The sequence below is a fragment of the Mercenaria mercenaria genome, chromosome 18, assembly GCF_021730395.1.
Source record: "Mercenaria mercenaria strain notata chromosome 18, MADL_Memer_1, whole genome shotgun sequence".
NCBI classification, from domain to species: Eukaryota; Metazoa; Mollusca; class Bivalvia; order Venerida; family Veneridae; genus Mercenaria; species Mercenaria mercenaria.
The window spans coordinates 28,894,806-28,917,609 of NC_069378.1; the positions used below are offsets into that span (position 1 = coordinate 28,894,806).

At 32.0% G+C, this 22,804-nt stretch overlaps 1 protein-coding gene across 1 annotated transcript in view; it reads left to right on the top strand.

Annotated features, from left to right (window-relative positions):
• LOC123538982 (innexin unc-9-like) overlaps positions 1-22,804 on the top strand; it is a 403,290-nt gene that overhangs the window by 166,313 nt on the left and 214,173 nt on the right. The window lies entirely within an intron of this gene.

Below are 22,804 nucleotides of genomic sequence, written 5' to 3' on the forward strand. Positions count from 1 at the left end.
TTTGATAACTTTGCAGTGAACTTCTTTGCTTGTCGGCGAGTTTTGCAGTACAAATAACGTCAGCCAGCATAAAACTAATATATTGGCACCACAATATAATATTATATACTTACGAAATATTACAGATAAGCCCCAGTCCTTAACGGTATGAAAATATTCTTTGTCGGCATTCCTTCATTAATCTTTAGTAAATAAATCCATACTTGCATCACATACTAGTGTACTAGAGAGCGTTCATAACTGAAGACGATTCAAAGCTATTGCACAAAAATATTATAGTTTTTGTAGCGTATGTTTGATCTTTGATTACATGCATTTATAATGTGGATAGAACATATATCTATCTGCATGTATTAGAAAAATAATCGGTATGTACTGTGTAAAATGTAACTACTGTTATGATAGTTACAACATTTGTTTTGATAGCATTGTCTAAATATTTTGTTGTTACATTTTGAGAACAGGTGCTTACAAATGAACATAAATTACAATTTTGCATTAAATTGTACTTTTGTGTAAGTTAAAGCCTTGGAATATCTTTGGGCTAAGTTTTTGATACTGATATAGATTTTAGCATCAAATTAATCCTACTCAAAGCCAGGTCATGTCATGCAAAATGTTTATCTCTTTCAATGCATATAAGTTATATAATTTAAAATGAGTTGCCTTAAACTTAACCATATGTTTTATTTGGCTCTATTTCATAATGGCATTGAGACATCGGCCAATACATTGCATGTATCCGAAACGAAGAATTGATAACTGAAGCACCAAGAGCCGTAACATGTAAAATAAATGAAACGCTTTACAAGGTTTACCAAAGACAATAACGTTTTTACCACAAACAGGTGTCTGTGCCTTCAGTATGTTGTAGTTGGTTTTTCAGTTTCGTTAAACATCAGAACTAGAGCAAAGTTTACTGAACTGGTACATGTATTTTTTTTTATATAGGAATATGGGGACACTAAATGATTAAGCCACTCTGATACGTTGGCAAACACTGATAAGGCAACTTTTTTCGCGAGTATTAGTAATATTTTCATTACAAAACTGAGACATTTTTGGCAGGAGCATTTATAAAAGATATTATGATGATAACGTTAGCCATAAAAATATCAAATGATGATAAAAAAAGTTCTAGTTTTAAACCTACTTTGAGTCAGAGTTCATACAGTGATTCATCAAAAGCGTTGTTTTGTATAAAACTTTCACTTTTATTGAAATGGTTTTAACGTGCTATATATTTCTCTTATAATTCAGAACGTTCAAATTTTCCTACTGTATACTATGTACGCATATTAGGAGGAAACGTTGCAGTGTCAAATGTATTACAATGTTCTCCTTTTCCAGCTCTATCCGTAAATTGGTCTATTAGTAATTAAAGTAAAATAAATACTGACACAATAAAATTCAAAGTCGGTGCCCACTCTGCCAACCAAACGTGTATGTACTACATGTATATACTAGTCTAGAACAAGGATACGGATTATATAGGACCATACGGAAACGAAGGATGTATAGATTATGCAAATAACTGACATTCACACATGCGTGTTAAAGATTAGCATTATGAAATAAGAAAGTTAGTACGATCAACATTATGTTAACATATTCAGTCGTGGGATATCAAAATAGCAGTAAATACATACGACGTATGTGAAGAAATATTCATGGCTTAGATTTCCCAAGAACATGCTTTTACTTTCTGATTGCTAATATTTTCCAGAAAAATAGTTGCCTGTCGGAAAGCATTTTAATCCTGTCAGTCATTAACCTGTATCTACACACACTAAGCTTTATCACTTCATAGAAACCCCACTTTTGAAAATAAATTTATAACTTATCATTATTATCAGAAGGGCAACTATACATACGTCACTAATAATATGTTGCTGAAGCCTAATGGGATCTATAAACAATTATTATACCACCTAATGTACATCTAAATGTTCTTTGAAAATATAACTTGCAGTGTGTGGCATGCGCGTTTAAAAGACACTTGTCAAGTTTGACAACATCCTTAACAACTTGTAAATTGATTAGTTTGGAGAACGAGATAAAAGAAAAGGTGTAGGTTTGAAAAAAATAACGAGACGTCAATTAAAAATATCTCATGTTTTAAAATCTATTAAACCTGAAAGAAAACTGCCAGATTTAAAGTGTTTTCCACCGTCTAGACATTTTCTATCAAATGATTTATGCGGATTTCTGTCTTTACCTCTATTAAATGTCAATCAAATTCTTAGATAGAAACGTTTCCAACTCTAATCTACTAAAACAAACAATATTTCAAATCTGAAAGATAACCAGAAGAAGCGTTGAAAGGTCAAAACAATTTGTACGTTAATGTAAAAACTGCCACTTTCATTAACGTATCACGTATAAATATTGTTTTATGCGAAACAAACTGAATTTGTGTTTGAATCAAACAGGGTGTATTAAAAGCGTATATTGAAATGGTATATGGTCATAATGCCAATCGTTTCTTTCAGTTTTAGCACAAAATATCAAACACTTTAAACAGAAACATTAATAGACAGTCCTAGAGTACAATTAAAACAACAAGTTAGGGGGATAAGCGAAATTCCATCTAAAAAGACAATATTGAAAACAATGTAATAATTTAAAAAGCACGTTTTCCACGATCAGTTATAAATTAGTTGAAAACTATTTAATATAAGTAAGAATCTTTTTATGAAACAATTAACTAAATGCAAAATGTAAAACATATCAAACACCTCTTTTTCCCACTTTGTATTCATACTTAAATTTATGCCATTTTCTGTAAGGTGCAATGTTAAAATATTAAATGTGTGTGCTCTTTTATATACTTTTAATTTGTATTGTATGAATCCTAAATTAAGGGAACGTGTTTTTTAATTATCATATAGTAAGTGTCTATTTATATTACAAAGTGAAGAACATCATGAAAGATATGCATTTTCTACATTTATTATATGACTCTTGTATAAATTGCCGTTCTATAGTTTGTGTTTTATGACCGATTTATATTTAACACATGTTCAAAGCGCTTATGAAACAAAATTGTAAATATAAACTTTTTTTAAATTATATTTTAGTGTCATGTAATAAAACACTTATTGAAAGACTTGCCGGTCAATAGTCAAAACTACTGACCCTCTGCCTTCGAGCAATAGCTTTGACTGTTGACCGGCAAGCCATTCAATAAGTTTATAATATGATAATGTGGTATATTTTGTACTTTCAAGGAAGTAGGGTAATATATTTCTCTTAAAGTGCATATGAGAATCACATAGTTTTCTTTCCAGCTACAAGTTTATTTCAAACAAATTTTAAGAAATTATTTTATTTGGTACATTTGAAATTACCAGTGACACAATATACAACCTCATTATTGAATTATCTTACTATTGTTTATCTTTAATACAGTATTTCATCTCTGACCTTACAGAACAAAAATGGAATTGATACCAATTCTCTTAAAAATCTTAAAAACAGAAATATTTCGTACTGCTTTCAAAACTTTAATATATGGAATATAAAACGTCTTCGAACTTTCAAGAAACTTCGTGTTGTAGTTATTGAAATTATTAAAAAATATATATACATGCCGATGATAATGATGATGTTTAACAGAGCGTATATGTATTATTATGTTCCACCTAATCCTTTTCATCATGTCTACAGATTACGAATGAAAGGAAAGTCAAGTATGTTTTTCAACATTTCAGTACAATGATATTGTATCTAATACAATCTTATAATATAAATACTGACAGTTTATTTCATTCTTAATGATATTTAATTGGCAAAGGATATAATTCACCTGAAGAACTAGATTTTGACATGTTTAATGGTGGTACATGCACAAATGTTCTATAACGTGTACGTTAATCATAAATGTCGCCGGAATCACTTATTAAACCGTTTTATGCCTGCCAATACCTTAATATATATTTCAACACCGGGTAGTTTGAATACAAAATCAAAGAAAATGGTTAATATATGTTGAATTCAAAGTTAAGTATATGCTTCGCCGCTTGACAGTTGATTGTCCGAACGCCGTATGCTATCATTAATATAAGTTCTTTGTTATGTAGGGTTATGTTAATTAAAAATGGACTTCAGCCAAGTGCCAGCGTATATAATTAGTTAGGTTTTCTTAAACCGAATTCAGTTCCCGATTATATGTTTTCCATTGACCTATCAGGGCGGTGGTCCACTGTTTCTTTCATTTGGTTGTAAACGTTGTCTACACGCTGTACTGTCTCATGTACACATCCTAGTCGCTTCGCTGCTCTGAATGGCTGTTTCAATTGGATATTTGCTTTCATTTTTTTCAGGAAGTTTTAATAATAATTTTTCGTTTTTAGTTGAAACAGTAAATAATCAGACATATGTGTCACAAACTTGATCATATCAACTTGATAATCATCATTTTTTTTGCAGTAATAGTCTTATACAATACAGAAACATTAGCTTGGTAGCACATTTTTTCTAATTTTTGCCAATGACAGAAATTATCTAGCTATGCACAAGTCATGATTAAAAGCCACCGAAATGATATTAGTGGCGCTTCACTGCAATTGAATCTTAACTACTATAGTTTTGTATCAGTTCGTTTGATATGTATTTTATTTCTTTATAAAGTGTAATGTTACTCACGTGTACGTGTATCAATTATTATTTCACTGTTATAATTAAAACTGTTGCTTTGAATTTACAATGCAACAACAGCAAGATCAAACATTATTATTCAAATGTTTGTAGGTTATACATCAAAAATGTTGTACAGTTATTAGGTGTGTGTGTGCGTGGTGGGCGGGGGAGGGGGGGAGCAATAAGGTCTACCATGCATCCACCCCCTCCCCTCCCTCACCCCTAGACTTTTTTTCATAGGTACCAAATTGTTCGGAAGGACCAACTCTTTCAAAATAAAAAATGTTCCCATGAAAAAAACTTTTTTGAACTAAATATGATTTCACTGTTTCCATGAAAACCGTTCATTTTTGAAAAGAACAACCATATAGATGATAATCAGTCATATCTTGGTGAGTTTTGGTGATAAAACAATAAAAATGGTATCAAAATGGGGCTAAGACATTTGCCTTAAAATAGCAGCATTTTTATATTAATTAACTAATTTACATATTCATGAATATTAATGAGAATGTTACAACCTGACAATTTTTTTAAAGTTTCTTAAGTTTTAAATCAATTTATATGTACCAAACAGTTTTGACATGTTCTAAAAGTCTCTCAGTGTTTTCGTAAATACTTTTTTGTAACACTGATGGTAGTTTCTGTTTTACTCCAAAATGGGTATGTTTAGCTAATTTGCATAAAATTAACCACTACCACAACCAACGTCTCAGGAAACAAGATACCACTAAAATTTAATAAAATGATATAATTAATAGAATAACCAGTAATGTAATACACTTTACACATGTTACGTTACCATTTTAATAACCTTGTTTTATTACATCAATTATTTAGAAAATATAGATCAGACAGTTTTGATCTGGTCCTAATGTCCCTCAGTATTTTCTAGAATAGTATTTTGCTACTCTGAAGGTAAATATTTTTTCTACATTAGTTATTTTAGCTAATTTGCATAAAACTAATCTATGCAAAATTGTTAAGAAAACAATTTAGATAATGCTATTCAAAACTTCAAAGAAGATACCGAATGCCTTCTGAACGACACTTCAGAGTTGCTGTAAACATTTTGCTATAGACTTTACGAAGATCCTTTAGAAGCAAAGAACGCAACCAAGCAAATAAATAGCAAACTGCGTACGCCCTCTAGCACTGGCTTAAGAGGAATTCTGTTTTAGTAAAAATGGTCCAAAAGGACCAGAAAATCAAATAAACAACACTGAAACCGAGTACGAGGATACCTTTTGCAACCATCACGTGGCTCTTAAAGACTTTTTTGATAGCAAATATTTGTTTAAGATGATACTTTGGAAGCATAACAACACAAACAAGCAAAATAATAGCTGACTTGATTTGACTGTGTCTGTTCATTAGATGTAGTGAAATGTGAAATTGCCCTCACACCCCTAGCAATAGCTTAAACAGTGTTCTGTTATAGTAAAATTGTATGGATTAGTTAAAATCTGGATCTAAAATCACACGAAATGTCTGAAAAATATTAACTGCGCACAATTTGAGGCAGCAGTGTTACAAGAATCACATTATGCACATCTTGATTAAGATGTGACTTACGATATTTTCACTTTAATGTTACCTAAGATATCGTATTTGCTCTCTTGTTGGTTACATGTAGCTGTTATGAATAATATGTTGCTTTATAACATATTATCTATAAAATAGAAAGCAACTGACAAAAGATCACAGGCTCTCAAAAAATCACTTTATTTTTTTTTAAGAATGACATTTGATTACACTTTGATTCTGAAGCATTTTGTATCATGCTCTCGAGTTTCTTGCTACGATTTGAAATTTTGACAAAGACAGGTCATGGCTTTGTCATAACCTTTGGTACCTAACTTAATTGATCATCAAACTTTATTTGTTGTGAAAACGTATTTTAAAGTGTTACGGAAAGAAATCTCACTGTCTAACAAGTAAAGAAGAATTTTGTATTATTATAGTACGAAATAAGCAATATTAATTATGTTTCTGGAATATTTTTTAAATAATTGATGCAATACAACAAGGTTGTTGAAATGGTAACGTAAAATGTGTAATGTATGTAACATTTTTATTCTTCCTTCAATAAAGTGTTAACTCTATGTCTGCGAACATTATAGACCACATAAAAATTGTTATTTCATTGATAACAATTAATTATATCATTTTATTCAGTTTTAATGGTTCATTTTATGCATATTAGCTGAGCACATCCAGTTTTCAGTAAAAAAAATACCATAAGAGTAGCAAAATAATATATTAAAAAATCCCGGGGGGGACTTAGAACATGTTATTTTTTAACAAAATTTTGTCATTTTGTAACATTCTCAATAATATTCATGAATATTCAAATTAGTTGATTAACATAAAAATGCTGCCGTTAAAAGGCCAATGTCTTAGCTCTATTTTGACACCATTTTTGTTGTTTTATCACCAGAACTGACAAGGATATGACTGATTATCATCTATATGCTTGTCCTTTCCAAAAATGAGCGGTTGCCATGGAAACAGTGAAATCATATATAGTTCAAAAGAGTTTTTTCATGGGAACAATTTTTATTTTGAAAGAGTTGGTCCTGCCGAACAATATGATACCTATGAAAAAAGTCTAGCGGGTTGGGGGGGGGGGGGGGGGGGGGGGGCTGGGGGGCGGCGGGGATGCATGGTTGACCTTATTGGCCCCCGAACTATATTATTTAAAGTAACTATATAAACTGTTAATATCGTCGTTTACACTGATGATAGGATGTATTGTGGTACTGTAGTTTGTAGACAATATTTTTGTAAATTTCGCTAGCTACCAGCGTATAGATATTTTAGTATAGAGGATATGAAAGTTTTTTTACACGAATATGGTTTTTATTTTCATCTCGAGGTATGAAAAATAACATATTTCACTCGTGGCGTAAAAACCATATTCATGAAAAAACATTTGAATTTTCTGTTTATTATATACACAAATGATTTAAAACGTCGTTTGTTTACATTTAGAAGTTAAAACGGGCGACAACAACAACAATACATTTTCAGTACAGCCGAAATTTAGTCTTATTTTAGAAATAAACAAAAACCGTCACCTTTACAGCATCCGCAGACATTAAATATGAAAGTGTGGTTGTCCGAGTTGCGTACAACTCGCAGTTCCCGATAATTTCGACATATTGTTGTGTTTTTTTCTGGCGTTTCTCAAACATTCTCCTGAGTAATGTCCTTTCGCGTAGGGTTAAATGCCGTGTACTCGTACAAATACCAGTTAGAATGTACCAAATGCGGGCTGCGATCATTCTATATTTTGACTTGAAATAGTTTGTTTCTCTATTCGTATTCATTTTTCTCCTTCAAATTGTAAATATACCTATGTAACTGCCCAATAATACCAAAGTAGTTCCGGAAAACCAGTTAAAATATAGAAAATATGTTTCACTGCAGTTAAAATATAGAAAAGTATGTTTCACTGCAAAGAAAAATAAATAAAGTGAAAATATGAATTATATTTCATCAATATTTTCCAGTATTTCATTATATGTATATAATAATATTAGGTTATTTAACATTGTTCTCTACAATACGGAAATATATTTGGACGAGTACCCAGCTGAGAAAACCATATTGGACAAGTCGCTAGCGACTCGTCCAATATGGTTTTTACAGCTGGATACGAGTCCAAATATATCTCGTATTGTACAGCTCAATGTTAAATAACATGTTTATTCTATATCTATTTTATTTTAGTTTAAATTAAAAATGATTCACTAAATATTGTATTTCTGCCTTCCTCATTTCAAGACGCATAATCTAACTCTGAACATAGAGCGCCTACTTCACCCGATTTACATTTGGAACATTTTCACGCATTTAGGGCTTTATCGTATGTTTAACATGGGACTTTTTAAACCGTCCAAATACGGAAAAAATACAGTATTTTTGTACGCACGTGCGTCCAATATGGTAATATATTGTACGGTCACGTGTTGCAAATGAACGTTCAGGATTGGATAGATAAAATAGATAATAGAATAAAGATATTTATAAATTCAGAAAAGGATGCTTAGTTAGCGAAATATTTTCATTAGTTGTATTATGTTGTCTCGAAAAGTTTTTTTTTGTTCCATAGAATTAGTCTTCATATATCGTATGCATATTTTCACAACGGAAAGTTTGGAAACGTTTCAATAACATTGCCTGTAATTTACAAAATGGTGTGTATATCAGATATGATATGACATTGTCTAATAATTCATATCACTGTTATCATTGTTATCATACTGGAAGATTATTTGCACGACTGAGCCCAAAATTACAAATATTAACCAGCATTGTTTGCTATAGGTGTATGAATTATTACACTTCTGATCTTTTACAAACGCATTTGCGAACCTTTGTGGAAGCTGATATCTGATTTATTACAGTCTGAAAGAAATAATAATGCACATCTCTTATCCACATCACATTTAGACCTAGACGGCCATTAACAAAAATGCCTGCAGTACCAAAACGATCGACATGCTTGTCATTCTAAACGAACATGATGTATAATTATAACAAAAGCTCATTGTGTGCTTTTAGTTCAACTAAAACACAACTGTAAGGACAATACTAAGGCTGATAATACTGATCTTGATTATTTATGCCTTTATGAAGAAAATAAATTTAGGCTCAACATTTACATAACAATGAATGTTCTCCATCATACAAAAGGAGCAGAAGATATGACAACACTGAGTGCAACCACGGGGAGAATTTTTAAGTCGTCACACAGCACTTAACGACAATATATATATATAATATAAATACAATATGTGAAAAGATCCTTTGGAAAGATATAACGCAAACAAGTAATATAATAGCAGACATGGTTTCACTCACTGTTCTCGAAAGGTAATAAATTGTGCAAATTCCTAATACCGGCTTAAGCGAAATTTTATTACAGTAAAGATAAATGTTCTCAGTTGAAACTGAGTTACGTTCTTGTGCACTGCACTTTCTTTGAATGTCCTCTATCTTTGTTTGCATCCTTCAGTCCTTTTAGAGTCATGGCGAGGACATCTTCTGTCGACAAATTCTGTCAAGACAGGGATATTGGCACGAGCTCATTAATAAAAAGAGTTAATTCTAAAAGTAAGCAAGGTATAGGTATGGCTTTTATACACTAAATATCCTCCCATTATCATTTGTTATTGTGTAAAACTAAGACTCTGCCGGCAAAACTGCTGTGAATAAATTGAATAAGGGAGATTATTCAAAAGTATGTAAGTTGATACTATGTTGCTTGTACTGTTCTTTCCATTTATGTTTCTTTCTTGCTGTGTACAGTATAAATAAATTCCCTCCAGTATTTTTAGAGTTACGATCCGAAATCGTAAATCGGAAAATTAGAGATAATTCAAAAGGAAATTATATTATGGTTCTTGTTAATTGCTATTTCTATCAAAGTCCTCTGTCGTTGCGTGAAAAACATAATAAAATCGAATAGAAATTTTTCAGTTTCAAATTTTTGGCCCGGAAAAAAGCAGTATCCGGAAAATGACAGAAATACAGACGGACATGCGAACAGACAGCGTGATACAGTACTGCTTCCGTAAAAAGGCAAGGTCCTACAAATTGATATAATTAGCAATGATTTCAAACAAACTGAGCAAATATCAATTTTAATTAACTAATTTATAATAATTTAACATGTAATTAACGCTGTAATTGTCTTGTGTTTATCTAAAGGCATTGCGTTACAATTTTCAGTTACAGTGTATGCCATAGTATTAATGTTACTTCGAATAGTCATCATACTCGTACGTGTATATCATGCCCTGATCAAATTTCACAGTTTTTGATAATGCAGCAATGAAGTGTTTTAGAAAATTTACAAGTACATGTACCGCTTAACAAGTACTCATGTCATCGAGTAAACAGTTGTTATATGTGCAATCTAATAATCATGCAGTACAAACAAAATGCACAAGTATGCACCTAAGCGTTACACTTCTCAAAGAGATTAATATGTTCTTGTTTTCTAGATTCGAACGACATTCCAACAATTATAAAAACTGAAAACTAAGAGAATTGCGATAGAGGTTTTTCAAGACCAAAGCAAATTATCTGAGGAGAATTCAAAGCCATTGCACTGACACTGCTCTTCGGTTATAGAAGCAAGTGTTTGATCTTAGATTACGTATAACTGCACAGTGAATGAAAGATACATTATATTATGCAGATTATTATTTGCAATTACTATGCATTATTTATAATGCGACTGTTGTAATTACGAAATAGTTGCAGCATAGTTGGTATGATTACAAGACTAGCATAGGTATGATAAGCTGATTGAAATTGGGCTTTGCACATAAAATTGATCTACCAATTAGAATTTTGTAGATAACTGTAACTTCGGTGTAGTTTGTCTCGCTCAAATTTATATACGGGGGACTTTGGAAAAAAAGTTTTAGATAAAGCAAGCATACGAGAATGTAGTTACAATTGTATCCCAATCGTTATGAAGGTTGGTCAGCATGTTTGAATCTTTGACGATTTTGAAACTAGATCATCTTGGCTCAAACACTAGGTGACTAGGTCAAATCAAAGAAAAACTTGCTTAACATTAGATTCCATTTTTTTCTACTTGACTATATTGGAAGTGATCAGAATATTTGTCTTTATAATGTCTGCTTCAAGTTTGAAACTTGATGATTTAGCTTGAAATATTAATATCACTAGTTGAAATTACAGAAATACATTGTTAACACACTAGAGACGACGGTTTGTGATCGATCTTTATGAAACCTGAATAAAATGTTTTACTTCATAAAATCTAAACTAAGTTTGAAACTGAAGTATCTGTGTACCGGGTGGTATCATAGAACAAACATTGTCATCACTCTGGAGACAATATTTTCTACTTTATCTTATGAAACCGGGTAAGAAAATGTAGGTTAACTTTGAAACAAGTCAAATAATAGAAACTAAATTATTTTCTAGATCTGTATGAAATATTATCATAATGTTTGTCATAATCAAGGCTAAGTAAACTTGGTCATCTAGCGTTAAAAGCTAGGTCAATAAGTAAAATCATTGACAAACACTCTAGATGTCATATTTTCTACATAAAACACACTTCTCTTTATAAATTGTAGAACAAGTTTAGAATAGGCTTATCTGGGATATAGAACTTGGTCACTTGCTTTTATCATACTTAGAAGAATATTCGTAACACACCAACGTCTATTTTCTACCTGATCTACAAATGTACATAAAAAAGCTGGTAGAAACTTTTCGGTTGAAGTCTAAAACTCGGTTATCTTGGGTCAATAATTAGGTCACTTGGTTTAATCGTAGAAAAACCTTCTAAGCACTAAAAAGGCAGGCCTTTATGTGATTGATATATATTAAACGTATATCAAATATTTGCTTTGCTTTTATACCAAGTCAAAGGTGGAATTCGTACAGCCATAAATTATAGCCTTTTCGCCCATGTTACAAGGTGACTTGTAAGCAGCGTATACCCACAATGGGACTGGAAACACTGAAGCGTATCAAAATATATACTAGGGCTAAAACTACAAAATCCTATTAGTGACTGAACGTTTTGAAGGATCTTAGTAAAAATAGAAAACTGTTGAAGAATATAATTATTGAGAGACTTAATATATTTCTGATTGATGACAAAATCAGTTCCGAAAAGGCATAGCATAAACAAATAATTTTTCAGTATTTCACCCAAAAACAGGTTCATTTAACAGATTTTTCTCCTTTGTATAGTTGCGCTCGTTTCGTGACCGTTTTGTCAATACATTTGATATGAAAGAAACTCCATTATTGTAATATACGTTTTTTCCGTTTGCCGATTTTATGAAGCATTGGTACCTAATATAATTTCAATAACAAAAACAATTTTAACTTCTTGTTTTAAGTTTATATTAGGACACTTAATTTATTCATTTTTCAGCAATACATGGACAAGAAAACAGTCAATTACTAGACAATACATACATAAATTAACGTGGATAAAGATGACTAGTCCGGTGAAACTTGTTCATTTTTTTTCTTGATAAAAGGAAGGAAATGAGGCATAATGGCGTTTTATTTTATGTAGGTGTGTCCAACCTTACTTTTGTGCTCCTTCAAATTCGCTTACAAAACATGGCCCATCGCCACGATGATATCAGTTAACGGAGAAGCGATACAAAAATATCACAAACGTTTCCTGTATTGGCAAAGCAAGTGCACATCAAAGAAAATGAAGCGAATAGAATGTGCATCTGCTCGAAAATTTGATAAATGGATCGTTAGCCTGAATGAGCCGGTCAAATCAATTGAGAAATGACTGATGCACTTCCGATGAACGTACGTCTGGAACATATTTTTGATCGCATTAAATATTCCAGAATACAAGTTTGAAAAAAATCAACGTAACTACTTCAAAGCAGATTACTCACAATGTAGTTTTAAAGTATTGAATTTGCTTGGTAACATTTGTGTTGCCATATGTTTGAAATTATATCTAAACGTATTTTTAAATGATGTCTAGGCAATATTCAATGCTGGTTACTCGCTGTGTGTGTTCAGAAAACGTGTGTAAAGGAAGTGTGTTCAAACAAACATGAGTGATTCTTTCCGGTAAAGAAAGGCAATTTTTCATTGTAGAAATGGACAAAAATTCCATGGTATATATCTTGTATAAGACCACGCCGTAACAGCATGCGCTTCTGTACTACATAATTACCTTTAAATGCTAAAAAAAAATGTAAAAACGTCAAAAGAGACTTTCTCAATTATGCTAATAAATGTAGAAATGAAGATATACTTAGCAACTCCGTTTTGTTTATATCTTTGCTAAACATTGACAGATTTGCAAATTGGAGACAATGATTAATGATTACCTTATCTTGATATATCAACGATAACGATCGGGCGTAAATTCATTGAACTGTAACGATTGCAAAATCAAAATTCAATCAGTAAATCCATAATTACTTGTGTACACTTTGAAGGTATAGGACTGATGAAATTCAAATTATTGTATATCCTTTTTTTACAGTAAGTCTTGCAAGAGCCTGTCGATTCTTACATGGTTTGCAAAAAGTCCCAATGTGCAACAAAAATAAGTGGTATGCTTTCTCTGAGTTTCAGAAAATCAAAATAAAATATCAGAATATTGATTTTACTTCTACATAGAACACTTGGCGATATATGACCACTTTGTGTCGATTCGCCGTAAAACCCAACTCACTCACTCACTTACTCTACATAGAAAAGAAAAAAGACCCACCCACGTTAAACTGTAAAAAAAGAACAGTTCCTGGTTTTTACTTGAAATATCCTAAATTATCTGGAAAAAACATTCAATCGAATCGATTTTATTTTGATCTTTACCATAAAAAATGATCTAGCTATAATTTAAAGTTCTTTTTGGAATTTCTGTGCCCAATTTTGAACGTTTTATTTTTCAAACGACGCTATTTTGTTCATTTTTGTGAATGACATCAGATCATGCGTGCAATCTCGTAGAAATGGACATCATTAATATTATTATGCCAATGCTGTTCATATGAATATAAACGCCTCTTTGTATTTTTATACAAAACACATGAATAATGTAATTATATTTAAATAATTCAACTTTCAATATTAATCTGTTAAAGATATCCATTGGCCATATTTCACTAAAATATATTATCTTTAGGTATTTACATCAAATGTATACATCAAATGTATTTAACTTTACTAAATATATATTAAATAAAGTTTGCATACAGAGCTACATTCACAATTAAATGTCATGTAGTATCAGTTGAGTGTTAAAAAACAGCCATTTCTTTAGTGTACAACACATTTATACTGTGTTGATCTATATATGTATACAGTGTGTACTATTTTCAACTTAATGCATAGTACTGTTAATACACATTAACTTGTTAATTTTATGTTTACATAAACTATATGAAGTAATTGAACATGTTTTTAGATAATATTATGAAATTTGGAACTAATGTACCTTTAAAGGAATTAAGTTGTTCTGGTCAGTAACCTATCCGGCTTTCATAGCAACAAACAAGTTAATCTTTGTATACAAACATTAATACAAGTAAAATACACAACAATGTTCAAAATACTCAAAACCAGACCATATTTTCCTGATTATATTAACTGTTTTCATTTTCTTCCGAGATATATACAGCTTGACATAAAAAACAATTTTGTGTGATATCGATCAAAATGGCCTTATCATTTTCACCTGCAAATTACTGTGCCCTTTCAGAATATTTTTTTCTGGTTACCTATGGAATTGGAAATGCGGCTTGTTTAATGTGGTAGTTAAGAGCTGGCAACAGCGTTATCTTTAGATATTTTATTGACATTTTAATAGAAATAAACTCTAATTAACTGATTAAACCAGTTCTCAGATGGTGGCAAACTCTTGAACGACTGTAGCTGATGTGGGATTCAGTTTGAGAAGTTTAGGATATCTCGAAGCTGCAATTCGATCCATTTTAAGTACAAAGACGTCGTATTTGATGTTTATGCAAAATAATAAAATACATTTCAGTGAATATTACTTAATAACTTCGTTTTAGGTTCACCTTGTATAGCGTTCTTAGAAAAAGAAAACCTTAAATGCTCTACCACTGCCGATCCGATGTTAGTGACATAATTTACTTTAATTTCTATGTTGATTAATAAAATCTGTGAAAGGATCCTTTGGAATCATAGAACGCAAACAAGCAATATGACAGCAGACTCAGTTTGTTTGGAGTCTGCTGACGACAGGTACTGAAATGTGTAACACCTCTCTACCCCACCCAACAAGCACCGGCTTTAGTGGAATTCTATTATAATAGTAAACATTAATGTACTCCATGATTCTGAATGAGCAGAAAATATAACAACACTGAGTTCAAGTACGAGAAGACATTTTACAGCCAGCACACGGCACTTAAAGAATGCTGTTGTGATTAAACTTAATAAAATATGTGAAAAGATCCTTGGAAGTACAGAACGCAACTAGGTAACATATCTATAGACTGAGAGGTAATGATATTTGAAAAATCACTCATAGTTGTAATTTTTAATATTTAAAAACCTTGACTTTTTTCACCAAGGCCAGGCTGAAACTTCCATTTAAGTTTTTTCGCAAAGGCTCAGTATAATGTACATTGCTTTACATGATTATAGCACACAGTTTATGTAGCATCCTCTTAGTTTAATGATCTTATGTTATCATACGCCTCCTGAAAATCAGTACAAATATATAAACCCGATTAAAAACGTTACAAATGTTAATTGTTTCAGAATTAAACACACTGCATAGATTTGGAATAAAAACTTGTTAATACTAGAAATTGGGAACCTCACAACAACAAATCTCAGTCTAATACACGCCAGTTATCCAGGTTTATTCTGGAAGGTTAACAAGGTTTCTCTATGTTATTTGTTTAAACTGGCGTGTTTAACTTGTCAACTTTTTATAATGTCTAACTAGGATGTCAGACTCATGCACTTATATCAAACGTCTGTTTGAAAAATAAATACTTGAATCATAATGAGCCGCACCATGAGAAAACCAACATAGTGCATTTGCGACCAGCATGGATCCAGACCAGCCTGCGCATTCGCGCAGTCTGGTCAGGATCCATGTTGTTCGCTAACGGTTTCTCTAATTGCAATAGATTTTGAAAGCGAAAAGCATGGATCCTGACCAGACTGCGCCGATGCGCAGGCTGGTCTAGATCCATGCTGGTCGCAAAAGCACCATGTTGGTTTTTCTCATATACAAATTATATCGAGATATAGTAATATCTGAAACACTGTTTTCATACACTGCGTTCGTTTGCTGAGAATATAATGGACACAGGATGCAGGATACATCATTCGTAGGTTTCTCAAAAATGGGGTGTTTCAGGTAATGATATATAAAGAGCACTTTACCGTACTGTTCTGTTATACTTATTTTTATGACTTGTCTCACTTGTTGGTAACTAGTCTCATGGAAGTCCATAGGAAGTTATATACACCCAGAAAAGTGTTATTCTTGTGAGCAAACTTGTTTTCCATGTATATTACACTTGTTTAGATAACATATCTTTTTTAAATGACATTGGTTTGAAAATGTAATATTTATTTATAGTCTCATATTCTCATTATCGCATGAGAACTTTTCTAGAGGATTAGTTTAATATAATACAGATTGTCTGTCTGACAATTACAGTTGACATTGATTCTTTTATTAGATACAGAACAATATTCTTTTATTTCAGTGTAGTCTTAAAAGAAAGTATTTCAGGGTAAATATCATTTTTGTGGACCATGCAAAGGTGATATTTATCTCGGCCTATTGGCCTCTGTGATATCGCATTTATCAGGTTTATAAACTTTGATTCTAGCATAAAACTGCTGTTCTTGTCACTTTTTGGGTGTGTTTTAACAGGAGAGAAAACGTGTGTTAACAGAGAGATTCTCGCGCTCACGTGCTGTTATAACACCTTTTTATAAATGCGCGTTCCGTTGCAGAACGTAAACGTATTACGGCCACAAAACGGATAATTCAAATGGAAATGACGTCAACGTGAAAAAACAACTCGGATATTCCCGCGCATTTCATGGAAATTTAATGACGTTGAGGAATAATGTATTCATTTATTCGTTTTTTCACGTTTTATGCTAGAATAGCGTTAACGCATGTTATTTTCGTGTTATAACATCTTCAGAATCCCTCGGGATTCTACAGACGTTATAACACGAAAAAACATGCATTATCCCTACATAGTCACCTCCTTTTCATAGCACTGTTTTTCAGGAATCCAATGATGTTTAAAACAGTATGCTATTTTACTGGCAGAGAAGTAACGTATCCTTTTACGTTTTTAACAAGATTAAATGTCTTTGAAATAACTGGAATATGTTCTCATGTTTATGTATAACATGCATACTGAGAAATTTGAATCGAATTTTATAACTTGGAAAATATACAAGAAGAGTTATTTTGTTTTGAATATAATAAAACTTGTTAAAACTAGCAACAAATCTAACTCAACTTCAAGTTAACAGAACAAACAAATACAGATGAAATTTACAGTTTGAAAAGGTAATTCAGTGTATATCGAATTAATTAACAATCACGTTAAGTACGTATACATCTGCGCAACGATGAGGCATGTATTCCGTTCCCTATACTCCTTACGTGGAGCAAGGAAATGTTTGATCAATGTGTATTAGTTACCTATATCTGTACCATGTCTCTTTATTGTAGATTATAAATCACTAAAGCATATAGTGGGAAGACGATTTAAAATATACTTACTCCATTTTTCTTCGTTTCTCTTTTTTACTTTGATTGTTTAAAAACTTCAAAAAAATTGTAATTAATTTACGGTACTTCTTACACGGTATGTCTTTTATTGCATACTTAGTCGTCATATCTTGTACTACATGTAATATTAAGGATGTATTGGGAAACGTTTTAGACACACACCTGCTATAGAAACAAATGGATTTGAAATTAGGACTAAGAAATAATGATAGACATACATTTAGAACAAATCACACGAATTATGAGATCAAGCCAAATATCCTGTCAGAGAAACGGCTTTGATTAATCACATGAGCTGTGAGGCTCAGCCAAAATCGTTGTCATATAGACCTCTTTGATGCCGAACTGGATACAACTTAATTAGTAGAAACTTCTTGTTTGGCCCATAATCAAATAAATCATTTATATCTGTAAATGAAAGAATTCATAAATAAACTGTTATCCAAATATTCAAGGTGATCTGTTTCAGTTGCAATATATCATTTCCAATCTCATACTAGAGATGAAAGAAGAGAGTTTCAGTTTTTTTTATTCACTGACTGATTCGGATCACCGAAGACGGACAGCTCTGGTACTGCACCTGGCAGTAGACAGTTGTTGGCTTTTTACCCTTTTAATCTATGTCCAAATCAAAATTCTAGTAATCTGTTATGTGGAAGCTGTTCAATATGTTAAGTGTATTGCGTATTATTTTACGAGATAAATGATTAAATGTTCCTCGCATCCTTTTAAAGCATTAGATACTAAAGAATAAATTTAAAGCGCGTGTAAAACGTTACTTGGGCTTTGGTATATTCTGAGTGATCGGCTATTGGCTGATCCAACAACTTGTCCTTTGAATTGTTTTAGAAGTCTTCTGTAAAGCACTTAAATGCATATATATGCAGAAAAGTGTACTTTAAACATTTTGGTATAATGATTATGATGATGATGATGATGGTGATGATGATAATATTATAATTATAATAATAAGGTTTGAAAAAAGATTGAATTTATATTATACATCGGTCAACTATGTATTTATTCAATGATTTCCTTCATTTTATTAAGAATAATTTAAATATGTAATAGATCTTCAATTTGTTTCCCATGAAAGACGTCTTGGAAACGTTGCAAAATATGTTGCCTGCAATTCATTAAATAACGTACTAACTAGATATGATATGACAGTGTCTAATAATTTATACCAAACTTATCATACGAAACGATTATTTGCACGTCTACGGCCAGAAAAAACGATTTATAATCAACATTTTTTGGTACAGGTGTGTGAATTATAATCTGATGTATCTGGGTATAAAAGAAATAATGAGGCATACTTATCTTAACTATCTATATAGTTAGACGTCCCTAAACAATAACCTTATCAGGTTGCATTAATTGCAAATAGAAAAATAAAAGACTGGGCTATGTTGTCTGAATTTCTTACAATAATGAACACGAATGAACTGTTGGATTGTTCGGTTTAGCGTCACAACGAAATATGCGTCGAAACACAAAATAATGAACATTTAAATAACACTCATGGTTTCTGTCATTTTTACGTGTTCACATATCTTAATATGGGATCCAATAAAGTATTGTTTCACTGTTTTAAGTTCGTCCACTCATTTTAATAGTTTCGCATTGAGTTTGTTTTTCCTCCAGCCGCTACATTTAGTTCATTAGTGTAATTTGCACTATTCATGCTTGGATAGGCAAAATTTCTTTTTCTTGATATTGGAATATTTATATGCATCGCTAATTCAAAAAATCCATTCAAAAAAGATCGTAAATGGTATAAAAAGTGTTAATACTGGCTGACAACCCTAAATTTAAAAAGAATTCAACATTCAGTATAATACAACTATTCTACTAAATGGAATATCTAATATCGAATATCGAATAGACTCAAAACGTATGAAACGGCACCAACTTGACAGTTGAAAATTATCACGTTTTAATAAAACGTTAAAGGGCGACAAATGCTTGAAATTATTTATAAACAGCAGAAAAGAGTTGTCCCATGTTTACTTTTGGTTTATTTAAGAAATAATAAGTTCACAAACGTGGTTTATCGTAGAATAACCCGAGTTTTGAGTTCTTATGCGTAAGAATATTTCACAAAGGCCGTAGGCCTGAGTGATATATTGTTTCGCATAAAAACGAAAAGCTCGGGTTATTCTACGATAAATCACACTTGAGAACTTATTATTTCGATTATAACACGACATACTAGTATCAACAGTGTAAGAAAAAAATGGTAACTACTTTTTACGACGGTGCTACGCACCTGGATCGGATGACGTCATTGCACGCGAGTGGTTTATTGCAGAATGACCCGAGATAGATTTTACTCTACATGTATGTAGGTTATTTGCTGGTCGTGTTAGAATATTGTGTAACTATTATTCACGATAATCGCCTCAATAAAGACATTTAGCTGTACAAACCCAAAAGGCAGACACAAAAGACCAATCCGCAAGTTACAGTTAATTGTTTCAGACAATATAAAATTATGTTTTTCGTAAAGAGGTGAGAGGTATGTTTATTTCGTACGGTGTTTTTCTGCCCTTTAGAATAGAAATTGCAATGGCAATGCCATTATTCAGAAAGCTTTCTATCTCTCGGGAACAAATTCAGTCACACCAAGTCTGCTATTATTTCGCTTGTTTACGTTCTGTGCACGTTGATCATGGTCTGCACTGTTCGTTATTCAGTCAGAAAATATTCAATGAACATCCCTTCGAAAAATAAAAAGTACTGCTAAAATTGAATGATAGACCAGGCCATTTTTAGAAGTTTAGCAGGGTAAAGGTTAAGTACCCAAACAACTGTCTTTAAGTGTCCTGTGGCGAGAGTAAAATAAACTTAGTGTTATCAGATTTTCTGGTGATTTTGGATCTTGGAGTCCATTCAATATCTGTCTAACGGAATTCTGCTTCAGCCAGGGATGTGAAGGGTGTGGAACATCTCATTACCTTTCACGAGCAGACTAAATCAAACCGAGTTTGCTATTATTTTGCTTAGGTACGTTCTGTGCCTTCTAGGGATTTTCTAGCAGATTTATTAAATATCTCAACAACAATCTTTAAGTGCCGTGTAGCGGCTGTAATAGTTTTTCCAAATTTAAGCTCATTGGTGTTACATTTTTTTTGGTCTTAAGGAAGTCGGCTTAAGCCGGTGCCACTCGGCGTGAAGAGTGTTGCATACGTCATTACGTCTTATTGCTCAGTCAAACCCGAGTCCACTGGTATTTTGCGTGGTTGCGTTCTATGCTTATAAAAGACCTTCCAGATGTTATTCAGAATATTCGAGTTCATAGCTATGCTCTCCCTTATTCATGCAGATTGTTATTTATGCAAAGAATATAAGACGAAAACTGGACTGTCTGAAGCGCGTCTGCCCTGCGGACCGTCCATTACTTTTCATATTTGATTATATTAGATTTATATCATACTTTAAACTGGTCATATGATAAGAAGTACTCTGCAGATCCTCATACCATTTTACACACGTTTTTCTCCCAATGCCAGTTTGCGCTTTTCTCATGTTACTCGCCTTCGTGATACTGGACACTTATTAGCCCATGATTCCGGTGTTGTTATTAATTGTTTTATTGTAATATTTTATTGACCTGTCAAAACATGTTCCCGGCTTTCATTATATTCTGTTCACGCCTTAATAAGATTAACATGAAAGCCAGAAACATGTTTTGACAGGTCAATAAAATAGTACAATACTCGTGTATGAAATATTAAAAAAGAATATATGAGTACGAATTATAAATCATTGTGACAAAATTCAGGTTCATTGTGTTTAAGAAACTGGGGTAATTTATTTCTAGAGGTCTGTTTTTTTCTTTTCAAATGGATAGTCTGAGGAAATGCCTCAGACCAAAGAAATCAAGATAGTTTGATGCATATGGTGTGCGATAAAAGTTTATGTTTTGAATAGAAAACAAGTTTACGGAATGTCAAGTGTTTTATAAACGCATACATGTAGTTAGATAGGTTGATGTTTCGGGCATAAAAGGCTTAAAATATCTTAATGCTTGGGCATGCGGGCCCGATATCTATTGTTACGCTCTAACAAAAGAAAAGCATGCAGAAAGTTAATATTTTAAAAGCGATACGGACGTCGGCAAGTTTTTTCGAAAGGAAAATGAGGGTATAACAACAGCAGTTAAGAATTTTTCTTTCTTACATTCAATAGAAAACCTACATAATATGTTTCATCTTAACCTCAGTATTTTGTCTTGAAGGTACACTGAATGTTAAATTCAAATTAAACATTGAATCAGTACATTTAAACAGACATAACGGTATATTTAGCGTAGTTATGATTTATTTTCAAAGTAAATATAAGCAGTAACTATCCAGTTTGTTCAATAAACGAGCCTTGTGGCTGTATGACCAGAAGGTCCTCCCTAGATTCGAGACTAAATACAGTACAGCCTCTCACAACTGGCATCAATGGTCTTATAAAAGCGAGTCTGATGTAGAATGGGATCAAATTCTTACACGAGTCTTGAAATTGGAAACCTTAATAATATTTTTCAAGGATGGCTGGTGTTCTAGGAAGCATGCAAAGAATCGCATAATTATAATTAAATCTTTTTTGCGAATACTTCTGTGTTGATTAGGTGTACATAAAACTATATTTTAATATTGATCACTTTTTTATATTGTCAGTCTTTTGTTTTTAATATTGTATTGGTTTCCATGGTTTACTGTAATTTATTTCCCATGTGGATTCCAGATGTTGGTAAATATTGAACTACACGAGTAAAACTAATGAGCATATTAATCGTTTTCATATACACGCATTTATCTCGTGCAGTCCAATTTTAAATGAACTAGCCTATATTATACAAAATGTTGG